Below are 26,429 nucleotides of genomic sequence, written 5' to 3' on the forward strand. Positions count from 1 at the left end.
GGATTAGCTTTTGTGTAACAGATGCCGGTCAGCCAGGTGGATTGGTGGAATGATGTGATTATCAGTATATGGCTGGTCACAGGTGCCTGTGTTTGCGTGCGTTTCTTGGAGGGAGACTGAGGTCATGTCCATTGGAATAGCTTCTGTATTCGTGCCATCTGTGCCCTGCAGCTCCCATTGGCCCCTCTTCGGATGTGCCTGGCTGCTCAGTCACTCTGCCAACTTGTGTGGTACATGCTTATGCTGCTGGTTGGTTTGTTTACTGGCAGGAGTACAGGGCTGGTGCAGTCTGACTCAGGATACTGCTTTGAATGTTGCCTTACACTGGTGTCAGTCGATGGGGGGGGCCTGTTTTTGTTTGTCTCATTTTTCTGCTCATGTTGCTGTACTTGAACCTTCACATGCCTGTGCTGCATCAGTGCGGCAATGGTGCCATGGCAAATATGGATGGCCACTCACAAGGCACTTGGAGCCCCTAGATTCATTTGTTCGTTGGCATGCATGGGTGACTTGTACATTTGACTGGTTGCATTGTGTGACTTCATTGCACCTACGAGGAGTTGTGCAATGTGGCCAGGGAGTGGTGTACAGGCACTCAGTAGGGCCGTTTACGGTTGATTCGCGATGCCGTACTTCTCACCATGGCGGAATGGTACTTTCCGCCATGCTTGATGGCGTTAGGTACATGTCCGCTAGGGTCAGAATTCGTGTACCATTGCGCCATGGTGGCAATTACGGTTTGGCATGGCGCGCGTGCGCGTACTTGGTGCAGTTAGCGTTGGCGTTCACTACGGTGTCGCTAATGGCATCGTACTTTACGGTGACGGGTCATAATCGCACCGAGCGCTATTCGATGGCGGTATTCCATTTCCGCCATCGATTTTCGATTTCCGCCATGGTCGTAATGAGGGCCTTAGTGTTTAAATTAATAAGGGAAGAAGGATGGTATGCAAAGCGTTGTTGCACCTGCTTACTCAATGAATCCTCCCAAATGTCCACAAGTAGTGGTCTACGGTCACCCAGCACCATTTGAAAAATTCTGAAACCAGGCAATCTGAACCCAGCCCGTTCCCAATGTGTAGATCCTCTATAGCCTGTGATATGTCCTATAAAGTGATTAGAAGGTAACAAGATGCCCAGCGGAGAGCAGAGTTAAAAAAGGTGACTCCAAAAAGCTAGAGATCTCCATGCCTACCTAGCATCACATGACAAATATAACATAGATTAAAACCAAAACAATATGACATTTTTTGTCTTCACTACGATGTCAGGTTGCGCCATGCTCTGTACCTATAAAAGTAATATTTCCACTTCCCAGGGGTGTTGCTGGGTCTGCAAAAGATCCCGGTCTGCACTAATGTTGGGACTCTCAGGACTCGGGGTCAGATAGCCTTTTGGTTGTGGCCCCTGAGCTTCTATCTGGGGCTACAACCAAAAGACCCGGGGCTTTGGCCCCCTCAGCCCCCCCTAGCAACGCCTCTGTGGCACCTCCCCTTTCTTATTTAACCAAGCATGCCAACAGCCTAACAGTCAGTCCACTTCACCATATCATCAAGCCATGACAGGTGCATCTAAACTGTAATTTCCATCTGAGCAGCCTGCTGGCACACATGCAGCATGTTCTTAATTTCTAATCTTAAAATATCAGTCAGTGTCGTGTTACAGCTTTGCTCAAAATCACGCAAGACTCCCTCGGCACATATAACTTCACGCCTAATAGACCTCAACCCACCAAATTCCTATGGCATGGCAATGCCCCTAATATAGGCTGAAAATGTTACAGAGCCCTCATTCATCTCAAAGTCTAACTTAATATTCTTATAAGTAGTAGTTGGAAAGACCATGTCCAGCAGGGTGGTCGGCTTGAATCTCCACGGGGGTCTACAGCCCACTCCTTTTCATTCACAGGCAAATGATTGGAATGTGTGCGAGGCAGAAAAATCCCATGACAGTACATTTTCCAGAATTCTGGATGACACCATCCAAGGGTCTTTACTCGACAACATGTCATGGACTGTAGAATAAAAAGTGTAATCACAAACTTTGGGGTGCAGGGTCCTCCACACGTCTATACACTCCAAATCTTTTTTCTTTTATTAGAAATTTGTTTTAATCAAGTAAACTTGATTTTTCAACAAATTCAATTACATAATATTATTGAAATTCATTAAAAAATACCAAACTCTCAAACAAACAGAATAACAAACATAAGAAGAAAGAAAAAAAGGGAAACTATAAAATGATAAAAATAACAACTCAACTTGGTCAGACAAACTAGCAATATGAAACAACAATAGCTCTTCATTGAACAAAAAATGATAAGCAATAAAATATCACAGGAAAGAAATGAATGCAATCATAATTTACTCTGAGTCGATCTTTTGTCTTTCAACTTCAAACTGTACAAGAAATTCAATATTGCATATCTCGATGGCTGGTTGTTAGTATGAAATAGCAGTTCCCACAATCTGTCACTGGTAAGAATTATACGATCTATTAGCAAGGGTTTCATATGCTTGATTCTTAGAATGAGTAACGCAGGGCAGACTGAGCACAGATGTTTCAACGTTTCTGGAGAAACCTTACAAAAACGACAAAGGCGCTCATTTTCAGGTATTAATTTGCGTTTGTACAGTAACTCATTTGTGGGCCAAAGAGTCAATCGATAGCGAAGGAAATCATCACGCAGTCGAGGACTGGGAAACAAGACTAAGTAACTTTCAACTGCACCATAGCGTTTGAGATTAAATGGAGTATCTACAAAAACCTGATAATGGGTGCACGCACGTCGCGTCTGTATCCAATCGTACTCCCATAATCGTATTTTTGCTCGGTTCGGGTTCTCTGCCAACAATGTTATTGTAAACCCGGTCTCGATAATGATCTCCTGCGCTTTTTGCCTCCAACCCTGGGGAAATGCATCCATTGAGTGTAAGAGATACTTTGCAATCACTTTAATTAGACCTGATTTATTATCTGCCATGACACATTTCCTATAAAGTGAACAGATTTTCCATTTACAAATGGAATATAAGGACACTAGGCCCAACTCGTGTCTCATAATACATATAGGATAGGAGAGTGGTATGGGCAAGACTCGTTTCCAATAGCATCCTCTATGGCAGTCCAATAAATATAGGTTTTCTTCAATGAAGCCTCCACTCCATAAGTTATTACTGGAATAAACTTCTGCTTATAGTAAATAATTATTGGAACCAAGGAGAACTTGCAATATTTAGCTTTGATCAGTCGTGCCTGTGAGACAGCTGTCGCGACCTTTTGTTTTACATAATGATCCTGAGCATTAAGATTCCTGTTGTTTGTGACAAAAGTGCCTATATATATATATAGGATGGGATGGCTTCCAGTGTGGTGCATTGTAAGGGCCATTGATGATTAGCACCTCTTTGTTTTCTTGTGCCGAATTGAATAACCTTGGTTTTCGCTATGTTGACAGTTTTACAATTTTCCACAGTGTAGCTGTCCAGAGCTTTCAATAGGACACGGAGGCCATTCGCAGTCTTCGACAGTAAAACCATATCATCGGCATATAATAAATGCCTGATTTGAATATTATTACGTTTCAGGGAGTCTGTAATAAGTGAAGCAAAAACTTGTTTTATGTCAGAAATAAAAAAATTGAATATCGCTGATGCCAAAATGCAGCCCTGTTTGAGGCCTCGTGCAGTCTCTATTGGGTCCGACAATAAGCCTTCACTATTTAGTCTAACCTGAATAGAGGTACCCGTGTGCAGCTGGATGACCCACTTTAGAATAAACCAAGGACAGCCTCTGTCCATAAGTTTTTTGTATATCAGCTCCCGTGGAATTGCATCAAATGCCATGCGGAAGTCAACAAAAGCCATGTATAACACTTGACATCGTTGACGTGCCTGATGGATGACGGAATTTAATGTGATGAGATTGATGGCGGTGCCTAAACCAGGTAAGAATCCTGTTTGAAATGGATCACGGGAATCACTTGTGTCAAGCCAAAGATTGAATTGCCTCAAAATTAAACGTGCAAAAATCTTGCCTGGGCAATCAAGAAGGGCGATAGGACGATAAGCTGTAGAATCAGCCGTATCGCCCTTCTTGAAAATTGGCAAGACAATAGAACGCTTCCATGGTTTGGGGATTTCTCCAACATGAAACGTGTGTTGAAAAATGTCATGTAGAATAGAGGCCCATTCAAGAGGGTGATCTTTAAGCATGGCATTATGAAGGCCGTCAGGTCCAACCGCTCTGGATCGGCTAAGAGTTTTGATACATCTTAAGATATCTACCTGGTCCAGGCTAAAGGCATGAGGTAAGTGTATATTGCGAAAATTCAATCGGAGACCTGCGAATGGAGAACGATATATGGTGTGAAAATATGTAGACCATTGTTCACTTGGAAGTGCAGAAGTAAGCACGGCAGACTGTAGTCTATGGGTGGCTGTGTTTAGGCAATGCCAAATGCCACTGGTAGATTTAGTAAGCATTTGCCTCAGCATATTCTCTCCATCCTCTTCATACCGCAAACACTTATGACCTTTCAGCCATTCTGTATATCTGGCTTTCAGAAATCTCTTTGATGCTGATATGGTAATGGCTGGATCATCCCTTAAGTTACGTATGACTTGCCTTAGCTGTGCCTTTCTTTGCTGAATTTCAGCATCAAAACTGTGTGTGAGCTTATGTCTGAAGCTGGAGTCAGGCATTTTTACTTGCCTGAAACTTTGCATCGTAGTGACATAGCACTGCGAATCTTCAACAGATAGAGGTCTATGGGAATCGACCAAATCCTGTTTAAGCTGATTTAACGTCATTGGATTCCAACTTAAACGGGTGCTGCTGTTATTCACTTTAAGAGGGTGTGGATAGCTGTTTCGATCTGATAAAAGATGCCCCACTGAAAAATTAAAGTGCATGATGAGTTTATTGTGATCGCTCACTAACGAGGGGACCACGTTCATTGACTGTACCTGAGGTAGGCATTTCTTGTTTATATAAATATAATCTAGAATTGCCTGCCGAGAGCCGGAAGACCAGGTTACACAGGCAGGGACATCACCGGCCACAGTATTGTTTACCATTACATACCCCCTTTCTTTCATAATAGTGCACCACGTCTGCTCATCGTGCCCAGAGCTACTATTGATCTTTGGTAGAATATGTACATTTAAGTCACCAAGAACGATAGAGCACATGATGCTAGTGTCAGCAATTATTTTGTCCAAGTGTTGGGTCAAGTACATGAAGAACAACTCATTTGTTATATTCTGCCTACTCCAATACATATTGACAATGGCTAGGCTCGCCATGCCCCGTATTAATTTTAACTACTTGGAAATATGGAGATGAGGATGGATACTGGATTACTTGAAAACCACTATTATGCTTAACTGCTAGCAACAAGCCACCAGACGGGCGTCCCATAGATTTTTTGACCGCAAATGACGAAACAATTGTATGCGAAGCACAAATCGGAGCAGTCATGAGCCATGTTTCTTGCAAGGCTATAATATCAAATCGAGGCAGGTAACTTACTGTGGAGTTTATGAAGTGAGTGTGACCTCTGGTATTCCAGCACAGCAAGGAGACAACATCTTGTTTTAGAGTTAGTTATGATTGGTTCACATATTCGTGGGATGCCCTGACTATGGAAGCGTGATGAGAATTTGAATTTTGAGATATGGCGTGTTGTTTTGATTGATATGTCGGGACTTGGAGTTTCTCCATTTTATCGCCGACTGGTTTACTGTCTTGGGACAATATAAATCCTAAGTCAAATAATGACATTCGCGCCTGCCACAACATATTAAACACTAGACCTGAGCGTACATATATCTTGACTTCCGACAGGTCGTCTTGATTGACAAACTCTATGTATTCAATGTCGGTTGTGGATAGGTCTTTAAGAATCACAATGTCAGCACAGATGTTCAATATACCCGATCTATTAAGTACATACATTGAAAAGGTGCTGCACGACATTTCATGTTCAGTGAATATAATTGCAATTTGACATTGGAACACAAAGTTTGAGGACTCACAATCGACTTTTGCATACTTATATCACAAGGCATGGGTTTTGTCCGAGCATGAGTCACTTGTTCGTTTGGTATTTTAATGGTCTGTTGCAACGTATTTGTTTTCGAGATGAGAGCAGCAGAAGTTAATTTATAGTCCTGACTATTGGACTTCAATTCTGCAAAACAAGACTAAATGGAGGATTTAATATATTCTCCTAAATCTTGTTTTAGGGTTGGAAATTGAGTAACAGGTTCTATATGCGAATCATTAATTGATGTAGGATTTAGTGCATAGGTTGCTTGCATTTGTGCAGATTTTACAGACTCAAATCCATTAGGCTGCACATATTCTGCCTGTGAGTCATTGGATAAGCGTGCAGTAACAAGCTTTAAGATGGGGAATTGTTCACTGTGACTCATGGGTAACTGTATAATTGAATTCTTCATGCCTTGTGTTTTGTCTATACATGATGGAAGAGCCAATTGTGAAGTCAAATTAGAATGCAAAGTGTAGGCATTAATCGAAGCTCTAATTTCTTCTCTTAACTGAGCGATGACCGATTCAACATGTACACTTGGATTTAGAGTGGTATCTTCTGGCATAGATGGAATGATGCCTGTCTGAACTCTTGAATCGGGTGGCATAAGCAAACCAGGTCCAGGTTTATTTTGAAACATGGATGGATGCGTGACAGGAGTAGCACTGGCCTGTTTTGCTAGGGCTATAAGATCATCAAGTGGTTGATGTGGTGTTATCACCGGAACCACATTAGTTAAAACTTCAGGAGTGGATGAGCCTATAGATTTTTCTAGTCGAGGTGTGATTTTAATAGATTTTCGAGAATTCTCACTAGCTTTTGTACATGTATTTGTTTGTTGCACAGCCTTTTTCATTCTTTTCCATTATTTTCTTGAACGGCGAGAGGTAGAAGATTTAGATGAGGAATTGGTAACAGCTGGGGCAAATCATTCAAAAATATTAGCAGAGTCTGTAAGAGGCAATTTGGAATTTGAAGTTGAACCAATTTTACTTTGTGATTGTATGGTATCATCAATATTAATCTGGGGAGGTAGAGAAATACAGGTATTGGTGGCAACTACTGATTCGATGAAGTTATCTTTTTCAACCACCAATATTTGTGCAGGTTGGGGGTCCTAGTCAGCTGTGCCTGAGTTGCAAAATCTCTGGTCATTAGAGTAATAGAATTTATTGGGGCGTTAGGTGTGGATTTTTTGTTTTCACCCGGAAGATCCTTGTTGAAATATTGCTCTATGAGCATTGATTGGTAGGTGACCTTATTATCTAGGGTTTCATACAATTTTGCAATAGTTAATAAGGCAGTGTTCATTGCACTCAGAGTGTTATTCAGTGCTGGGGCCTCCGGGAATGAAAAGAGCTTGTCCTGTGCTCGTTCTATAAAGAACTCTGATGTCTTATCGACTTCCCGAAATCTGGTCCGACAAGGAGTAGGCACTATAAAGGATAGTGACTCGTTTACAATGTCAGTATGAGATTTGTTCAGGATAACTGAGGCTGGAGAATTAATGGAAGTACATTGTGAAGGAAGGGGATTTTTAGCAGGTACAATGGTAGTATTATGTGTAAGATCTTCTTGTAGCTGTATTAGGTCCCCTGTATTTGAACATATATACAGTACATCAGGTGCAGTACAGGAAGAGTTACTGGACGAATTCATGAACTCTAAAGCATCATCACCAACCTCACCCGTGAAGCAGAGTTGCTCATAAGCTTGGTGTAGTTGCACTTGGGCAGCCACTGAGCACAGCTTGGGTTCCATGGGAAGTGGTGTGGTGGGCGTGCCCTGCGAATTGCTACTAATATTTGTGTCAACAACTGGATTAATCGAATCAAGGCTAGATGATTGCAGGTTAACATCAGCATATAAATCGCCTGCAAGACAAGCGGACTCCAAAGTTGTGTCAGTAACCTCTGCAGTGGGATGTTTACCTGCACAACCTTCGGGACCGCTATGACTTGCCTCCACACGTGGGGGGGAGTGAAGAGCTTCTAGCTGAACTGGAACATTAGAATCGTGCACTTTAGAGATGGTATCGGCCACTTCAAGTGGTGATTCCTGAGCCGCGCAGGTGGTTGTGATTGGGGGAACCATCGGTACCACCTGGGGCACAAGAATCATTGTATCATTTAAAAGTGTTTCATGCATGCATGGACAACCGACCCCAGACGAGAGAGATTTTGAACGTTGGTGCTTAGGACCAGTAGTGCTTGCAAAATGTAATGTTGTCTGCTTTAAAGATGGACCGGCTACCGTGTTCTCCTGGACTACCATGTTTGCAGGCATACCGGTTTTCAATGTGAACTTACGAGCAACCATATTAATTTACAGGAAATAAAGTGCTGGTTAAATGTCTTACACAAGTCAGTCACTCACGGCTCTTATTGATGATAAAAGTCCGGAAGGGATCAAAGAGGTAACACCTCCGCAGTCTCCCGTCCGAATGAGCCACCAGCGCCAAACAGCCGCTCAACAGCCAGCGGGCTTGTCGCCACCGGGCTTAACGCCGCAAGGGTGGATGGCAGGGTGCTTTGCAGATGGGATTGGTCACGTGACGATTCACGTGACAAGCACAGGCCCCGCCTCCTCACGGCCACGCTCGAGTCCCTGCAGGAGCCTGATAGCAGCTCGCAGTGCAGGCTTGTCCCAAACAAGATAAAACCTTCGTTTCAGCAGGTAAAAGCACGTTGTACACACAAACACTCCAAATCATTAATCTCCCACAATAAGGCCTGAGCCATCCTGGTCTGTGCCCCTGGATTGTGTTAATAACCCCTCATCATGACAAACAGAACCAGTAGGGTAGGTAGCGTGGATAATACATACCTTGCAGTAGAAATCCAGTTAGTCTAGGTTTGAGCAGTATGTGTTAACTATAAAACCTTCTGTCAAGCCAACCATAAGCTATGTACAGCCACGTCTATATTGGTCACTAGACAGGTATTTTTGATATATTTTCCAGTTAGTCTAGGTTTGAGCAGTATGTGTTAACTATAAAACCTTCTGTCAAGCCAACCATAAGCTATGTACAGCCACGTCTATATTGGTCGCTAGACAGGTATTTTTGATATTTTTTGATATTTGATATTTTATTTGTAACGCGCTCGTACACGAGTGTTTCAGAGCGCGATATGCAGTGACCGATATATACGCATCACAACCCATCTAGCCTGAGAGGAATAAGAGTTTAGTAGCACTGATAAAACCCTTGCTTCGCAAACCTAGCCCCCACTCCGGCTACCCTGTGTCTCCTGCAAAAGGGTTGCCAGAGCCCCATGCCAATTCAAATAGCTGACCAGCGTGTATGCCTAACCCTCGTTTCCCCAGATCTTGCCCGTTCCATCCAGCTAATGCATGCAACATTAATCCTGACTTTCCCCATGTTGGGTACAGAGGGCATGTAACAACGTTTACTGACAACACTATTGAATTCCATATGATACCTAGTCCGGTGTCCGCTGTGCACCATCTCAAAAATTGATGATCTCCAAATACCATTTTTGATCAAACCAACCCTTTTATATCACCCTCCCTCACCATAACTGCTCCTTGAAACACAGCAGAGTAACAGACCACCCCCCAAAAACAACACTTTACCCTACAACAACTTGCATTTGCAAAGGTGCTTGCTTCAGACTGGCCATACGGCTTCAGCACATCGCATGGTATAGGAAATGAATGTTGCTCTCTAAGGTCAGAACATAAATGTATTCATATCATGGAATAGGTCAATCAACTGATGCCAGCAAGCAATGTGGTTCCTGTCGATTTATCCTCTGGGCAGCATCAGTTAAATTAATCATAGCCCCTCATTACGAGTTTGGTGATATCCCGCCAGTAATACCATTGGGTTACCACCAAAAGGAATTAGAATTCCTGCCGCCTGATAACTGGTATTTCTGGGATACTAAAGGCGGTGGGAATGCCGGTAATTCTATGGAGTCCCATAGGTGCCAGTAATTCCAGCAGCTTTTTGCCAATGGGGGCCTGATTTAACTGCAGCAAACTTGTAGTTTCCTGATGCGGGACAAGTGCTGGTGGCGATATTACCACTACAGCTCTCTTGATCTTTTTCCTCGCTCAGTCCTACTAACCTACCCGCCTCATTCCTTGCTTTACAGTTCCACCAGAGCACCAAGAGACCATGCAGGTGGCAACAGTGTGTAGTATAAGAACCTTTAACATAACATAATATAACATAACACTTTTACCAGCATTTTTCCTGCATCAGGAAATTTATAATGACTGCGCATCGTGAAAACATTTGCATTGTTGTCAGACTAAAATCAGAGACGGCAAAGAAGAGCATAGCATTTTTAATATTTCTTTAGCAAGGAAGTTTCTTTACACCTTGAAAGGTTTGTCAATAAATTGGTTGGGGATAATCATCTTGCTTTGGCTTAGGGACAAGTGACTGGTGGGCCCGGGCAACAATGAAATGCGTTAAGAACAGGGATGCCCAGTAATTTTTTTAAGAACTAAATGGCCGTCACCACCTCCCATTAATCCCAATCAAGAATGCCATGAACAGGAAAACAGATCATTTGTATAATGTTGTGCCAGGTTTGCAATTCTAAATCGTCGTGCTTTTATTTGACCTGTTTTAGCTCTTCGATCAAGATGTCTACTGAACTTTTCAGCTATCATGGCCTCCACCTCAGTGATTCGTGAGCTTTCTGTCTTCAGTTTAGATCTAATCGAGGATACACTGGCCATGATGTTGTCCAATGTATTATTCACAGAGTCAAACCCCCTCTTGTTAGAGAGGATTCTCCAGAATGGCTAATTTCCCTTACCTAGTGAGTCCCTCAGCAGCTTTGCTGGATTTCTAGGGTTCATTTTTTTCACCTGGCAAGAGTGTGAGCGTTTTTTCCCACTCTTCCCACTCTCACATGTGTTTTGCTGTGTGTGATTTCACTTTTTGTGTGATCTTGGGCACTGGAGCCTCACCTACTCCAGGAGCACCACTTTTTGTGTGTATAACACAGCACCTTCAGTGCAGTGACACAGGGGTGTCTTTGAGACTTCCCACTGACTTCAGTTTTCTGGGGCTGACTACTGTCCCCCAGAAACAGGTAAAGTTGCCATTAACTTTATATAGTCACTTTAAACTACAGACCCAGTACAACCCATCTTACATGGAGTATGGGAAAGGGTTCATTCTTATCCCTTTTTGTCTGTGCCTCTTGGAGCCTTGTTTTGTTTCCTTAACTTTAAGACTTGGCTGGTGGCAGTGGTATCTTCCCTAACTTTTCTACCGCGATTATATTATATAAACGTGGTATTGTTTTAGGCTATTATACTAGCCTCGAACATAAACCCGCTTGACCAAATACATTTTATTTTTTACTCCGGCTGGGTCTATTCGCCATTTCTTTTTGTTAAAATCTTTCTCGTGTTTTTCTCTGCGCACCAAACCGGGGATGATTCCTTTGTTCGTTTTCTTTTTGCGGGCTTCTGCACAGAAGCCCTCCTTAAGGCGCCTGATAATCTAGGTGGGCAGGAAGTGAGGGATGGATCTTCGGACCCCTGCCATGGGTTTCCCTTGGAAACCCAAGTCGCACTCTTGTCTGATTGACTAAGGGGACTGGCCTTGCCAGGCCAGCCACCCTGCTGTGTGATTGTCAGCCAGGCTGTATGAATGGGGGAAAACTGCATAAAAAGCAGGTCTCTGGGACTGGAAGAGCAGAGTCGCCACTTGAACGAAAGAACCAATGAAAAACTGGAAGAAGAGGACCCCTAAAACGACTGAACCGCCCGGTGAAGCCCTGCTGCAGGTCCGAATCTCCAAATCAGACGACAGAGAAGATCCTCCAGGAAACTTCTTCCCTTGAGCTAGTGGGACCAACCAGTTTGCCCATACTACACGCCAGGACCCGGAATTCGCTGTACAGAGCTACAGTGGGCCGGATTGCCAGGAAGGTCGGACCCTGCTTCGGTTTTAAGGAGTGCACCTTTTATTTGTTGTTTTGCTCTGCTGCTGGTTTCTTCCCTGGGTGGCGCAGGACCCTCCAGTCTTCCTACTTTGTGTCAGTCCGACAGTCGCTTCAGGAACCGTGAGCCTGCAGGAACTACCAGGAACGTCCGCCTCAGCTACAGCTCCCTCTCCGTTTTAAGGTACAGTGCAAATCTGGTTGTCCGTTTCGTACAACCGCGGTGAAAGTGTTTGAAATCTTTCTCCAATCCGAGGGCTTGTCCTTCTCATCTCTTTGAAATAACTTTTCTACCAACCAACCTCGTCCAGAATCTGTGCCACGAACATTACCGCAAACTACATTGAACCGTATTATCTTGAGCAAAAGACTTTTGAACCATTGACTTTGGCCCTAAGCCTTTTCTATCTGATTTTAACCATGTAGTCTCTCTTGTTCAATTGCCCTGATTACTTGCCTGTTGGTTTTGCCTAATGTCCAATAACTTTGTCTTTCCCTCCCTTTTAAATTGCTGGAGTGCCATTTTGCTCCCACTACATTTTGTGAGCTTAACTTGTCTGGAATTTAAGGGAAGTGGTGTGGTGTATTTATGATTGTGATTTCTTTTCTTGCTTATAATAGTGAAATGTTATGTATGTATGTATTGTATATGTATGTATTTAATTTTTATATAGCGCCGGTAGCCCGGGGGCATCAGGGCGCTTGTACATAAAACACTGGAACTACAAGACGGACAACACGTGTGAGACAGACGATGGATACAGATACTATTGCGTAACGAGGTCTCAAGAGAAGTCCTGCACCCAAGATCTCATCTAAAAAGGTGTGTCTTCAGCATCTTCCTAAAAGCAGAGTGATTGACTTCAGACCTAAGAGATTCGGGGACGCTGTTCCACAGTTTAGGAGCCAGCACAAGAAAGGATCTGCCCAGCCCTGTTTTTAGCTTAAACTTGGGCACGTGGAGGAGGCATTTTCCACCCGAGCGTAGGTTTCTGCTGGGGTTGTAGGGCACTATGTGAGTTTTCAAGTAGGAAGGCGCTGTGCCATAAAGGCACTTGTGTACCAGGCAGAGGGCTTTGAACTTGATACGCTCTTCTACTCTGAGCCAGTGCAGAGCAAGCCTCTCTTCCGTAACATGGTCTTTCCTTTTCAGATTTTTCACTAATCTGACCGCGTTGTTCTGGATCACCTGACAACTAGATAGATCCTTGGATGCGGCCCCCAACAACAGGGCGTTCCCATAGTCAAGCCGTGAGAGAATAATGGCTCTGGCTATCGTTGCCCTGTTTACTTCATTAAGCAGTGGTTTGATTGCTTTCATAAGCCTGAGATAGTATGCTGAGTTTTTTTGGAGGAAGTTAGTCTGGGCGTGAGAGTCAACGACTGAATCGACCATCATACCCAGAGTCTTCACCTTGGGAACCACCTGGATAATGGCGTTTTTAATTTGAAAAAAGTTGTACTCTGCCCCTAGTTTTTCCAACTGACGACTGGAGCCAAACAACATCAATTCGGTTTTAGAGTCGTTCAGGCACATCCAGTTTGCCTGCATCCAGTCGTCAATTAACTTGTAAACCTTGGTGAGCGCTTCACTGTCCGTGGCATGATTCATACCCCCCAACTCCAAAATGAGTTGGGTGTCATCTGCGTAATTTGTAAATGACACTCCGGCTTTCACCAGAAGGCTGCACAAAGTGCGCATATATATGTTGAAAAGCATTGGGGATAAGCTAGCCCCTTGAGGCACTCCGAATAAGATGTCACATGGGTCGGAGAAACTGCTACCCCAATGTACTCTCGCTTGGCGGTTGGAAAGAAAGGATAGGAGCCAATCGATGGCTCCCTCCGAGCAACCAACGTTCTCCCTAAGCGCCTTGATGAGAAGGTGGTGATCCACCAAATCAAACGCTGCACTAAGGTCTAAAAGCATCAGCATCCCCAATTTGTTGTCGTCCAGCATAGTCAGCATCTGATTCTGCAAGTCTAGCATAGCTGTTTCAGTGCTGTGGGATGCTCTAAAGCCGGATTGTTGCTGGTGCAGAATCTCCTGATTCTCAACAAAGTGTTGGATTTGCTGTGTGGCTACCTTATCCAACAGTTTGAGAACAAAATTCGAGTTGGTTATGGGACGCAGATTTGCGGGATCCTTGGGATCTAGTCCTGCTTTTTTAACAAGTGGGGTGATAGTGACTCTCTTCAGATCTTTAGGCACTGTGCCCTCCTGAAATGAAGCGTTCACTATTCTCCGGAGGATGGGAGCAAATATCTCCTTGTGTTGAAGAATAATACCAGGGGGCAGGATATTTTCTGCGCAGGTAGTTGGTTTCATATTATTCATCACCTCTAGCATATCTGCTTCAGAGATAGGGTCAAATTTAAAGAGTTGTTCTCTGACAGATACATTCCCTTCGGTGGGGCAGATCTCCTGATTTGAGGAAGTTCTGGCCTTAATAATGTTTTGTCTCGCTTTTTCCGTTTTGGCTTGGAATGCATTGAGCACCATATTACAGTCCTCCTAAGATGGCGTAAATGGGGGAGTAAGAGATGTAGGTTTTTCTATACTTTTCAAAATATTGAAGAGTTTGCTAGTATTGTTATCAGCTTGCTCGATTTCTGTGTTGAAGAAATTAGCCTTGGTTGACTTAATTTTCTCTTTATATTCCCTATCCTTCCTTTTCCAGCTCGCTTTACTATCCGCCGATTTATCTGTGATCCATTTTCTTTCCAAAGTCCGTTTTTCCTTCTTCAATAGAAGAAGCTCTGGTGTGTACCATTTTTGGTTGTTACTGTTCCTCCTAGTTAGTTTGGTGGTGAGCGGCGCCACGGTTTCTACTAACTCGTGTAAGTGTTTGTTATATTTGTCTAGCAGTTCGGTACATGAGTCCTGATCCTGAAAAGAGCACAGAATTTTCTCTAAGCAAGGCTTTAGCTGGAGTTCGTTTAGATTTTTAAAATTTCTGATTTCTGCCTTAATGTGAGGATTTTGCTTATAAGCATAGCAGGGCAGCTTTAGGTTGGCCGATATCAAATGATGATCACTCCAGATGCAGGGAGTGGTGCTACAGTTTTGTAAGAATATGTTGTGACCACACAGCCAGTCCAACTGGTTACCCTGGGGGGTAGTGGGATCTTTATTAAGGACTTTGAAATCGAGATTGTTCAGAGCTTTTTCCAATGCTATAGCCCCTTTGTCCCTCTTATTGCCTCGCCAGAGGTTCCAGTCTCCCATAGCAACCGTGGACACATTGGTGGATCTCAAAGTGTTTAAGTGAGAACAAAGTTCCAGTGAGAAATCTGAGACCAATGATGGTGGTCTATAGATAGCTATCAAGTTGAGACAATTGTTGGGGGAGAAAATCAGTTTGAGGTGTAGTGCTTCGCACCCGCTAAAACCTACAGATACCTTAAAAAGTTTGAGGCTGTTCTTAGCAATAATTGCTACCCCACCTCCCCTGCCCTGTATTCTGTTGTCGTAGTAAATAGTGTAATCTGCTGGAATGGCCTGCTCACATGTAGGCCCTACTGGGTCTTTGAGCCAGGTTTCTGTTATGCAGAGAATGTCGAAATTGTTGGAGGATATCATGTCTTTGATGTTGATGGCTTGTTATATAACTTTTGAGTAAATAAATATATATTCTTTTACTTGAAAACCTTGAGTCAGTGTTTGCCTGAATCATAGTAATTGCTGTCCTTTATGTAACTATTTGTACTGCTCACTTACTCTTGAGATAAGTCTGGCTGCTCTGCTACTGCTACCACTATAACTGTGTAGTACAGGCTTGTACCAAAGGTGAAATTGTACTGTCACTTGTAGTCTTAATTGTGTGCAGTGTTCCCAAAGGGTACTGCATATAATTCTGCCTAACACCTCTGTGTACTGTGTACTCAATATCAGGAGCTGCTGGATGGAGGGCTGGGGGGATGGTGCAATGGACCCTTGTTCTCCAGAGTAACCCACCCCCTTCTCTTGGCGGTGTTCGGTTAAGCTATCCATACTGCCTTGCTTTTAACCAACTCCATGTGTCTAGTCCCAAGATGGTTGAGTGGGCCACGGGGCTATGTCGCACATTAGTAAATGTTATGCAAGACACAACCTTGCCTATGTTATATATTGCAACACTTCATTTTCACCAACCCCACAATATGTAGCCAACGTCAGGTTTCCCAGCTCATCCGGCACTACAGGGGTGCTACAGGCAGTGCAATATATTACCCTCTACAGTTTCAGGTCAAGCCAGCAGCGCACCCCTCAGTAGATACCAAGAAGGTTAATTGCTCGTTCTTCTCTCCTGCCAAACTCTGATTTAAAAATCAGGCAAAAACATAAACAGGTCAACTTCAGCCAAATCTGGTGTGTGAAATCAGACCAGGGCCGCTGCTTCACTCTGCAGCCGACCAGTCAGCCCAGGTTGTGCCATTTGCCAAGCTCGAATACCCCAGGCAGCCTGGGGCCTCTGCAGATAGAGCCTACAGAGTCCACTTTCTTCAATGCCGCAGACCGGCAATAGCCAATGTCATTCCATTTTAGCTGGCCCTGTCACTGGAGGTCAATCCAGACCCACCGCCTCTCTCTGCATCCAGCCCACTCGCCAGGCTGTGCCGTTGGCAACCCAGCACCAGCACTCCAGGCAGACTGGGACTTCTTATGGCAGTCCGCCGTGCCAGCCCACTTCAACGCTGAAGCCTGGCACCACAAGTAAGAGCTAACGATGGTGCTCTCAAATCCAATCCAACGATGCGTTCAGTGGGTTCCAGTCCAAGAAGGAACACATGCACGACAGCAGGTTTCATTGATAAAATCATAGGCACAGACCGCAGTAACATTATTAATTAGCAGTTACAGTAGAGAATCAGAAAAAAGCAGCCATCTTGTGCAGCTGCTTAACAGGAAAGAAAAAAAAGGTGCAATCAAGCATATAGATCATTGAATGCACCCCAAATGTCATCATTTTTTTTTTTATTGTATTTGGTTAAAAAAACCTTTTACAAAATTGACAAACCAATTTACATACACTTAAAACAATAATCGTTCATACTCAATTTTTGTAGTCATTTAAAAGAAGAATTTCAAAAGCAAGAGGAATAAAAGTAACAAATAGAGAAAAATAAAAAAGAAAGAAAATCTCTAAAGTGAACCAACCAAAGTAAAAGGAAGAGAAGCCTTCTGAGACAGAGGGCCTCATTACGACCCTGGCGGAACAGTTTAACTGGCTCTGCGAAAGGAGGCAGACCCGTTAAACCCGTTCCGCCACATTACGAGGTCCCCTCGCGGGACCCGGTAAGGACGTCTGGTAAAACCAGGCGTCGTTACCGGGTCCCGCGAGGGGAAGAGGGAGCAAACAATGGGCCACTCGTAATCGGCCCGTTGTTTGCTCCTTCTCCCATTCCCATTCAGACCTATGGGGGCTAAAATGGGAATGGGGAAGGTCCGGGCCCGTGTTCCTGGAGGGAGGAATTACCGGGCCCTCCAATCTCGGAATGGCCCGGTAATTCCCCATTCTGGGAACCCGGACGCGATTTCGGCGGCACCGCCGAGGTCGTAATGAGGCCCACAATGTTATTTCTTTCCAAAACCTGTACCACTGCAGTTGTCAGGACGCTATTTTGCCTGGAAATCAGCCTATCCTAGAACATTTCAGACAAGAAACCCTCTTCGCCAACTCCAAACCTGGCAAACAATGAAAACTTGGCAGGCCAGGTCCCCTCACACTCCATCAGCAGGTGCTTAAGGGATTGCTTAAGGGATTGGTTGACTGGATTTTTACACACATTGCATAAGATGTTAGTAGACTCCCCTAGGCCCCTTTTAGTCAAAACCTCCCCAGTATGAGCTATATTGAGTCATATTCTGAGAAAGTTTTCCCTAATCCTCCAGTCAGGGAACTTAACAAGGTATTTTTCAATAAACCCCTGCTTCTTATCGTCTTTCAAAAAAAAGGTTTACTGGCGATAGGGAACGCATATTGTCAATTGTAGTGATCCAATCAATCCCATCCAAGGCCTTTTTTGCCTTCACCAGATTATTATTAAAGTCTCTATATCCGTGTCTGCTTTAATCAACCCCCGTTCACACTTTCTTCCAGGATTGACAGCATTTTCGATTTTTTATCTTTCAAATGGACTTTAATGTCCACGTATAGTGTACATTCCTTTTACGATAACGATGAGACGGAAGATAGAGATCAATTTCCAGTCTGCTTGAATGTCATCATACCTGTGATTCTGCTCCTTCGCATGAAAGGGAACTCTCTCTCTCCTACAAAGGAGTGACAAACTCAGTAGCCAATCATCCACATAGGGATTATTGTACGGAGCATAATTCTTATGGTACATTTTTGCGTGCATAATGGGTACTTGGATGCCCACACATTTAATGGCTTTTATTTGAATTTTAGATGGGGCTCCACTCCCCCAGGATCCAGTAGGGTATCTGTGATCACGTTCATCAATTCTGCCGCCACAGCAGCCCACGGCCGCCAGTACTAGCCAAGCCAACCGAGCTCAGAATGCTCCTCTCCGCGGTGCCCTTATTAATGCCCGCTCCATAAACGCTCACGCCCTGGACATTCACAACCTTATCACCACCCACAAGCTTGACCTCCTTATGATCACTGAGACATGGTTGCATAAAGCATCCGGCCCCGCCCTCTCCCTTGCACTCCCAACATGGTACACCATCGTCAGACAAGACCGCCCACCAAAGGAGGGGGCGTTGCCCTCATAGCCAAGGACATCCTATTCATTAGAAAGACGGACAAAAGCATAGAGAACAACAGTGACTACCTTCTTGTCAAATCTTAACCTCTCCCATACTGCACCATTGCACTGCACCTCGTTTACCGTCCCCATGCCCTCTAGGTGACTTCCAGACAGCCCTCACCCACCTCCTATCAGACAACCTAAAGAAATCAACCAAAGCTATCGTCCTAGGAGACCTCAACCTTGGCCTCAATGATCCCAAGCCAACTCTCTAAACAAAGCACTTGAGACACTAGGGTTCAGCAACACCATTACCGACCCTACTCACATGCAAGGGCATACCTTAGATTTGGTAGGCCAGCACAACTGTCCACTTGTTATTACTAGAAACTCACCGACCCCCTGGTCTGACCACCACGTCATACAGTTTGACATCACCACCTTAAAGGAGACACACCATCCTACGGCACCACTCCCACCAACAATCACCAGAAGCTCTCGCCAGCTCAGTGCTGAAAGGATACTACCCCATCTACTAGTGCCTGCACTCAGGCCCCCTTTCTCCAACGACCCAGAGGTTCTTGCTCAAGCCTACAACACTGCTATCAAACTAGCAGTGTACACTGTCGCCCTCCTCACTTCTCGTAAAGCCAAACCCACCAGACATGCCACGCCTGGTTCACCACGGACTTCCTAGAACTCCGCTCTAAAAAACGTGCTGCCCTATCCCTACGGCAGGCCAATCACACCGACTCGGCCAAGCTAGAATTCCAAAACCGATCCAAATAATACAAAAAAGCCAACCTCCGAGCCAAAGCTACCTCATTCAAATCTAGAATTTCAAATGCTAAAACAGATACTAAAGAGATCGTCTCTATCTTCACAGACTTAGAGACCCCTACCGCCAGCCCTCAGAATATCACCAAAGACACTGGATAGGTACCCTCCCGCCTCAAAGAAGCCTCGGTCCACCCTCTCTTAAAAAAAACACCTTGGACCCCACTTCACCTAACAACTACAGTCCCATAACTGCTGTAGCGTTCCTGTTAAAAATACTAGATAAAGCTGCATATGTACAAGTGCAACAATTCATAGAGGAGATTAAACTCCTCGGGCTACAGCAATCTGGGTTTCTCCCAGGGCACGGCACCGAAAAAGCCCTATTTAAAAAACCAAATGGAGGACGCAAAAGATTTTGCTCTACTCCTACTATTAGACCTCTGTGCAGCATTTGATCTGGTCGACCACAAGGTCCTCTGCCACCACCTGACATCGACAGCCAACTTTTCACCTAATGCCACTGCCTGGACCACCTCATTCTTGCAAGGTAGGACCATACAAGTCTTCTCCGACCTTGCCTCTGCCTCACCTTGCATCATCCTATGTGGAGTACCACAAGGGTCCTGCATCTCTCCCACCCTCTACAATGTTTTCACTAGACCCCTCTTTCACATCTTGGACTCATTAGGTATCTCCTACACCAACGACGCGGACGATATGCAAATCCTCCTTCCACTAACAGGTGACTATGAATCTGACTCCAGAGCCCTCCACGCCATATATACAACCATCCAAGCCTATATGGCCGTGAACGGACTATGTTCCGATAGAGACAAGACTGAGCTTCTCATGATTGGGTTCACTGAAACCCTAAAAAAACCCAACTCACAATTCAGCCACTTCACTATTAAAAACATCAAAATCCCAGTCTCTGAATCAGTTAAAACGCTAGGAGTTTACTTAGACTTAAACCTTTCCATGACCAGGCAAGTCAATGCCATCGCCTCGGTCGCTGCATACCACCCCAAACTCTTAAACGCATCCAGACCATTCCTATCCAAGGACAACAGCCTTACCATAACCAGAGCTATAACAGGGTCGAGACTCAACTACTCTAATGCCCTTTTCCTGGGCACATCAGTAAAAAACATGGATAAGCTGCAGATCATCCAAAACAGTGCCCTCCGTGCAGCTATAGGCATTCCCAAAAGGTAACACATTACTGCCGCCAGGAAACAGGCGCACTGGCTACCCATCAAATAATGCATCCTCTTTAAAACCCTTGCTCTAACCCACAAATGTGTCAACCAAACTCCTTACTCTAACATGCTCACAGTCCCTAAAATCAAACGAGTTAGAGCAGGAGGAGCTAGCTTCCCCTACTTAGCAGCCGTTCAATGGAATGCCCTCACTCCATCCTTTGGAGCTGAAAACTCATACATAGTCTTTCGCATAAATGTCAAGACTTTACTCTTCAACTAATTGCCATGCTAACTATATACTATTATGTCATTCTTACCTGCCTGTATATAAAATGTATGAAATGAATATATAATGTATGTATCTAGCCTGCACTGATTACAAAGGCCACTCAGAGGCCTCATGTAACTATGTAACTATATAACTAAGCTCATCACATGTAACAGCGCCTCGATGCCCATGGGCTGTTTGCGCGCTATATAAAGTTGAACAAATAAATAAATAATTCACCTGATATCCCGCCAGCTCCCCATGGTCGTGAAGGATATTTTGTAGCACAGAAATTGAGTCATTTGGGTTGGCTGAAAAAAGTAATACATAATCTGCATATAAATGTGTGCAATGTTAGGCATCTCTGAGAAGTTAATCCCTGCAGTGAGCAGTCTGCTCTGATTTTATATGCTAAGGACTTAATAGCTTACAGTATAATAGAGGTGAGTGTGAGAACCTCTGGTGCATGCCCCGTGCCCTGGTGGAATAGGACATGTAATATCTTAGGTCACCCCAACGAGGGGCCACACAGTGCACTTGATGTTCTAACATGTGGGTTTCCTGAAGATATAAAATCTTAACACCTAGCCTATTGGCGTATGAGATAACCTTGCGTGTCTTTATAAGTGACCCCAAACCCTGTACATTCCAGCTTCACATCTTCACATTACATGTGCCGTTCCCAGCCATGACTTCTTAAACACAATTCGATAACCATTTTCCCCAAAGTACCCGTTTCGGCAAACATGTATCGTATTGTTTTCACCATGTGCATTTTATATCTCTTATAATCCAACATCCCCCCTACTACCTCCTCCCCCTCCCTCACAGTACCCCGAACATTGTTTATTCATGTCCCGACCCTACCCCCACCCCCCACCCTTCCGAACCCAACAATTATATGCACTCGCATTGGGGGGCAACAGTCGTTGCTACGAATGGGGGGCCCACACAAGATCAACAGTATTTTTCCATGTAACATATAAAGATTTATTACCATCAGCACATCATTATTGCATCATAATGGATGAGTGATTCAACTGAGACATTGGGCCTCATTACGACTTTGGAGGTAGCCATGCCCTTAATAAGGGCATGGCTGCCTCCAAAACCGTGTCCGGGTTCCCTGGATGGAGAATTACCGGGCCATTCCGAGTTTGAAGGGCCCGGTAATTCCTCCTTTAGGGAACCCGGGCCCGGACCTTACCCATTCCCATTTGAGCCCCCATAGGGCTCAATGGGAATGGGTGCTAGAGCTAACAACGGGCCGATTACGACCGGCCCGTTGTTAGCTCCCTGGTCCCCTCGCGGGACCCGCTCTGGATGTCTGGTTAAACCAGATGTCCACATCGGGTCCCGCGAAGGAACCTCGTAATAGTGCCGAATGCGTTTAACGGCGCCGACACCATTACGGCGCCGTTAAACGCATTCCGCACAGGTCGTAATGAGGCCCATAGTATCAAGTCGCCACCGGCTCACGTCCCTATGGTAGTGGGATATGAGCTTCAACAAAAGCTGTGGCCTCCTTGGAAATGTAAAAAAGTGGGTCTTGTTATTAAATTGTATGCGCAACCAGGCAGGGTAAAACATGGCATATGTTATCTCGTGCTCCCCGGGGAGCTTTTTCACCCCAACAAATGTGCGCCTTTCCTGTTGTACTGCCACGGTATAGTCCGGGAAGAGGCGCACTACACTGGACCCCACCTTCAACTCTTGCTATTCACGTGTGGCTCTCAGCACCAAGTCTCTGTCTTGGTAACTCATCAGGTGGGCAATTAAAGATCTGGGGTACCCACCAGGTCTTGGTCTCACATTAATGCTCTATGTGCACGTTCTAATCCAAAAAGTGGGGACCACCCAGGGTCGCATAGTAGTTCTCTTAACAAATCCTCCACTGCTTTCTCCATTGTGCCAGTGAGAGCGTCCTCCGGTACCCCTATAATATGCATATTATTCTGCCTTGATCTTGCTTCCAAGTCCTCGCACCTGCCTTTACAGTACCCATATCTTTTGTTAGGGTTGTCACATTACCCCGTAGTGCAGTTATGACATCTTCTGTAGTGCTTATCCGATGTTATGCCTCTGTTATCCGTTGGGTTGCTTTTTCAAATCGTGCAACAGCGCCCCCACAGTCCTTTGAGGTTGAAGCAGGGACCTCGTTTGGGAGTCACAAGGGGTTGCAACTGTGACCGCTGGATTCCCAGGTGCTACCCCTGTTGTCCCACTTGCAACCCCAATATTTTAAAAAAGGACGCTCCTGGGGTGCAGCTGGCGTAGCGGGCGCCCTCAGCCCCCGCGATGTGTGGGGCCACGCCACACCAGGCCTGGCGGGTCTGGCACAGTCCTCAGTTCATCGGGTAATACGTGAACCAGAAAACATGCCCAGCCTACACACCACACACGACTGAGAGGGTGGGAAGCTACAAAGCTGTGGAATGACTCATGGTGGGTAGGAGAAGGTAACAGGTCGTGAAGGGGGTTATTCTTTCAGCCTTATGGGATCTTGGAAGATTGAGCTTTTATCTTTATCATGCTTGGCCATTACAGAAAGGTGCCACTTCCCACTGAAGATTGGAAACTACCTGGGGGCTGAGAGTTGCCAGTTTCTTATTGGTTTTGCACAGCAGAAACCTGTTCCATTTCAATCCTACAGTGCAGCCCAGTTGCCCTGGTGAATGCCACCCCACTATGTGATACTTCTATCACCTATAAATTCATATTTGTACAATAGTTGTGGTATGAAGCGATTTAAGATGCGGTGTGGATTGCTATATCATTGACAATGTAACAATTGAACCAAATATCCTGACAGATATTGGTTTATAGGGTTTATCAAACCATGCAAGGAAAATAAAATATATGAAGGGAATTCTTAATATGTTTGGGAAAATTCTAATAACAAACTAATGTACTGGTCAAATATAGGTTACATGTGTACCTCAGACATCCCCAAAATTGAGTGATTGGTAATAACATCAGTGAAGCCACTGACTCTGTCCTTGGTTATGTCATGTGTGATGCCACTTATCACTAGAGAAACATTAAGTTAAGTATGTCATGGGTATTGAGGTGCTGAATCACAATATTAAAGGTCAATTTAACTAAAGCTTTTTAGGGATTTTAGGGATTTATTTTTATCATACATATCAGATTTGGGCTTTGAGCATTGTGCTACTTAGGTACTAAGACAAACTCAGTATAGATTATTATCATTCCTAACACCAGAAAATTTCCGAGCAAGTCATGCAAGATAATTAAGAAGGCGGGTTGTCTGGGCAGTGGCATCGTTAGGATGGGGCCAGGTGGGCATGGGCCCCTCCTCTGAAATCCCATGCCCCTCCTTGTGGTCCCCCTACCTGGGCTACTCTCTCTGCAGTGCTGCCTGGCATCCGCCCGCTACACACACTCAGGGACACAATACAAAGGGCCACAATGCTGCCATTGGGGCCGGCTATGGGCACAGCAAATGTAGTGAAGAACGGACCATAAAGGTCACACAGGACTGTGGCACAGGGGTGAGGGTCAGCAGTAAGGGTAGAGGGCTTGCCATTGCTGATGTGTGCGTGCGCACGCATGCGCAGCTATGTGAAAAGGCAAGCCCTGCCCGAGGGAGTGAGGGCACAGTGAAAAAAGACCACAAATCAAATTTCTACAATCAGCCTGGGGTCTTGGCAGGTCGCTCGCCCATGACAAGGGTTTCCTGGCCTATCCCCCAGCTTCGCAGAGGGAAGCAGGGGGCTCGGTGATCTAATCGGCTGTCCTCTGAAACATTTGTGTATGCGGGCGATACAAATAAAATATGATATCATATCATATCCTCCTTTCACGAGCTGACGCTCGCGCGTTTGCAGGTTTTTTGCTCAGCCGGTTTCTTTCTTTTGGCCTGAAAGGTACGGCCCTGGAGACATCAGAGTGGCTCCATCTCTGCAGAAGACACTGCTTTAAAGGATCATATCTCGTCGCTGGTTGACCGCTGGTACAGCGCGCACACTAACACACACTGTGCTTCTCTAGTTCACATGCCCGCTCTGGATATTCTCAGTGCTTTTGCTATATATGCACTATAAAATGTCCACTCAAAGACCTTGCTCAGAAAGTAACCCACAGCCCCAATTGCGATCTGCACAGACATTGCAGAAAAGCACCCACAGCCAGATGCGAGATGCACAAAAAGGCATTGCGAACCGTGGGTATTAATGGCACACTTGTGAAAGTCCACCTACACCAGATGTGATCGGGACACAATATGGACACTGTATCATTTCAAAGTGCATAAAATGGCAGGTGTCCATTACCAGCCAATGACAACAGACAACATCTGAACAAATTGCCCATGAAGGCCCAAAACCAGGAGTGAATTTAGCTGGTGCTGTGTGTGCGCTTTTAGAATAAAAATGTCCCTTTGCATTTCCTAACACGGAAACATTAAGAACGTCTTGTCTAAAACTGTATAAAGTGCATAAACTGTATAAACTGCATCTTGTAACCATTACCTTCACCTCAAGCGCCCAGATACCCCTGGGTCAGGCACGCTATAAAAATAAAATAAACAAACAAGCAAACAAAAGAATGCTCTCTTAAATGGGTCATCACTGGTAAATCACTCCCACTTTAAATGCTCTGCCAGAAGAAAGAAAGTGATAAGCAGTCACTAAGGGCTCCATCCCATTCCCCCAGCAGCGGGTATTTGTCTTTAGAGAGTCTGGGGTAGGGCTGGCCGATATATCGAGTTTTGGAGATACATCAATATATATTTCCAATATAGATATAGGATGAGACAATATCGTTAACATCAAGATATATACATGCATAATTTTTACCTCCTGCGGGCCACTTTGGACTGCTTTGCCCGCCTCAATTTGGGAAAAGCATACACATTGCCCGTTTATAGGCGCCCCCCCTACTTTTGTCTGTGGCCCCCTCTGTGCCCCCCCTAAATTTGATTCCTGGAGACGCCACTGTGTCTGGGGGGAATTGTTTATTTTCTGTGTGGCATATTAGGGTCTTACTTGCCCTTGTCAGAGTTTATCGGCTCTGCTATCTTCGGCTGCAGTGACGCAGATGGAATGCACAATACTAAATCGCAATCCCTCACATAATTATGCTCTCCTAGCCCTATCACACAACAAACACAGCCTACACTCTGTGACCCCCAGAAACCCTGATCTTTTGAGAATGACCTTGCAGGCCCGTTGTTTGTGACCTAGTGACAGGGCAGTGCCTGCCACGCCACTTAAAGGCTACAGGGTACTGCACAGTTTGCTTTTGACGATCGTGCAGCCATTGCATATATATGAATGGAAGATCCTGGACCTTTGTTGTTGCCTCCTCCCTTAATCATGTCTGCGCTTTGGGGTTTAGGCATTTTTCTGTTTACAGTTTAGACTGAGTGATGTCCAAAAGTCCAGGTTGTTCTGTTGGATGTCTACTTACGTTAACAGTAATTTGGTAATATGGGCCTATACACACTCATATTAATGCTACATATGTTG

The sequence above is a fragment of the Ambystoma mexicanum genome, chromosome 1p (assembly GCF_040938575.1).
Source record: "Ambystoma mexicanum isolate Mex_15411 chromosome 1p, UKY_AmexF1_1, whole genome shotgun sequence".
Classification (NCBI taxonomy): Eukaryota; Metazoa; Chordata; class Amphibia; order Caudata; family Ambystomatidae; genus Ambystoma; species Ambystoma mexicanum.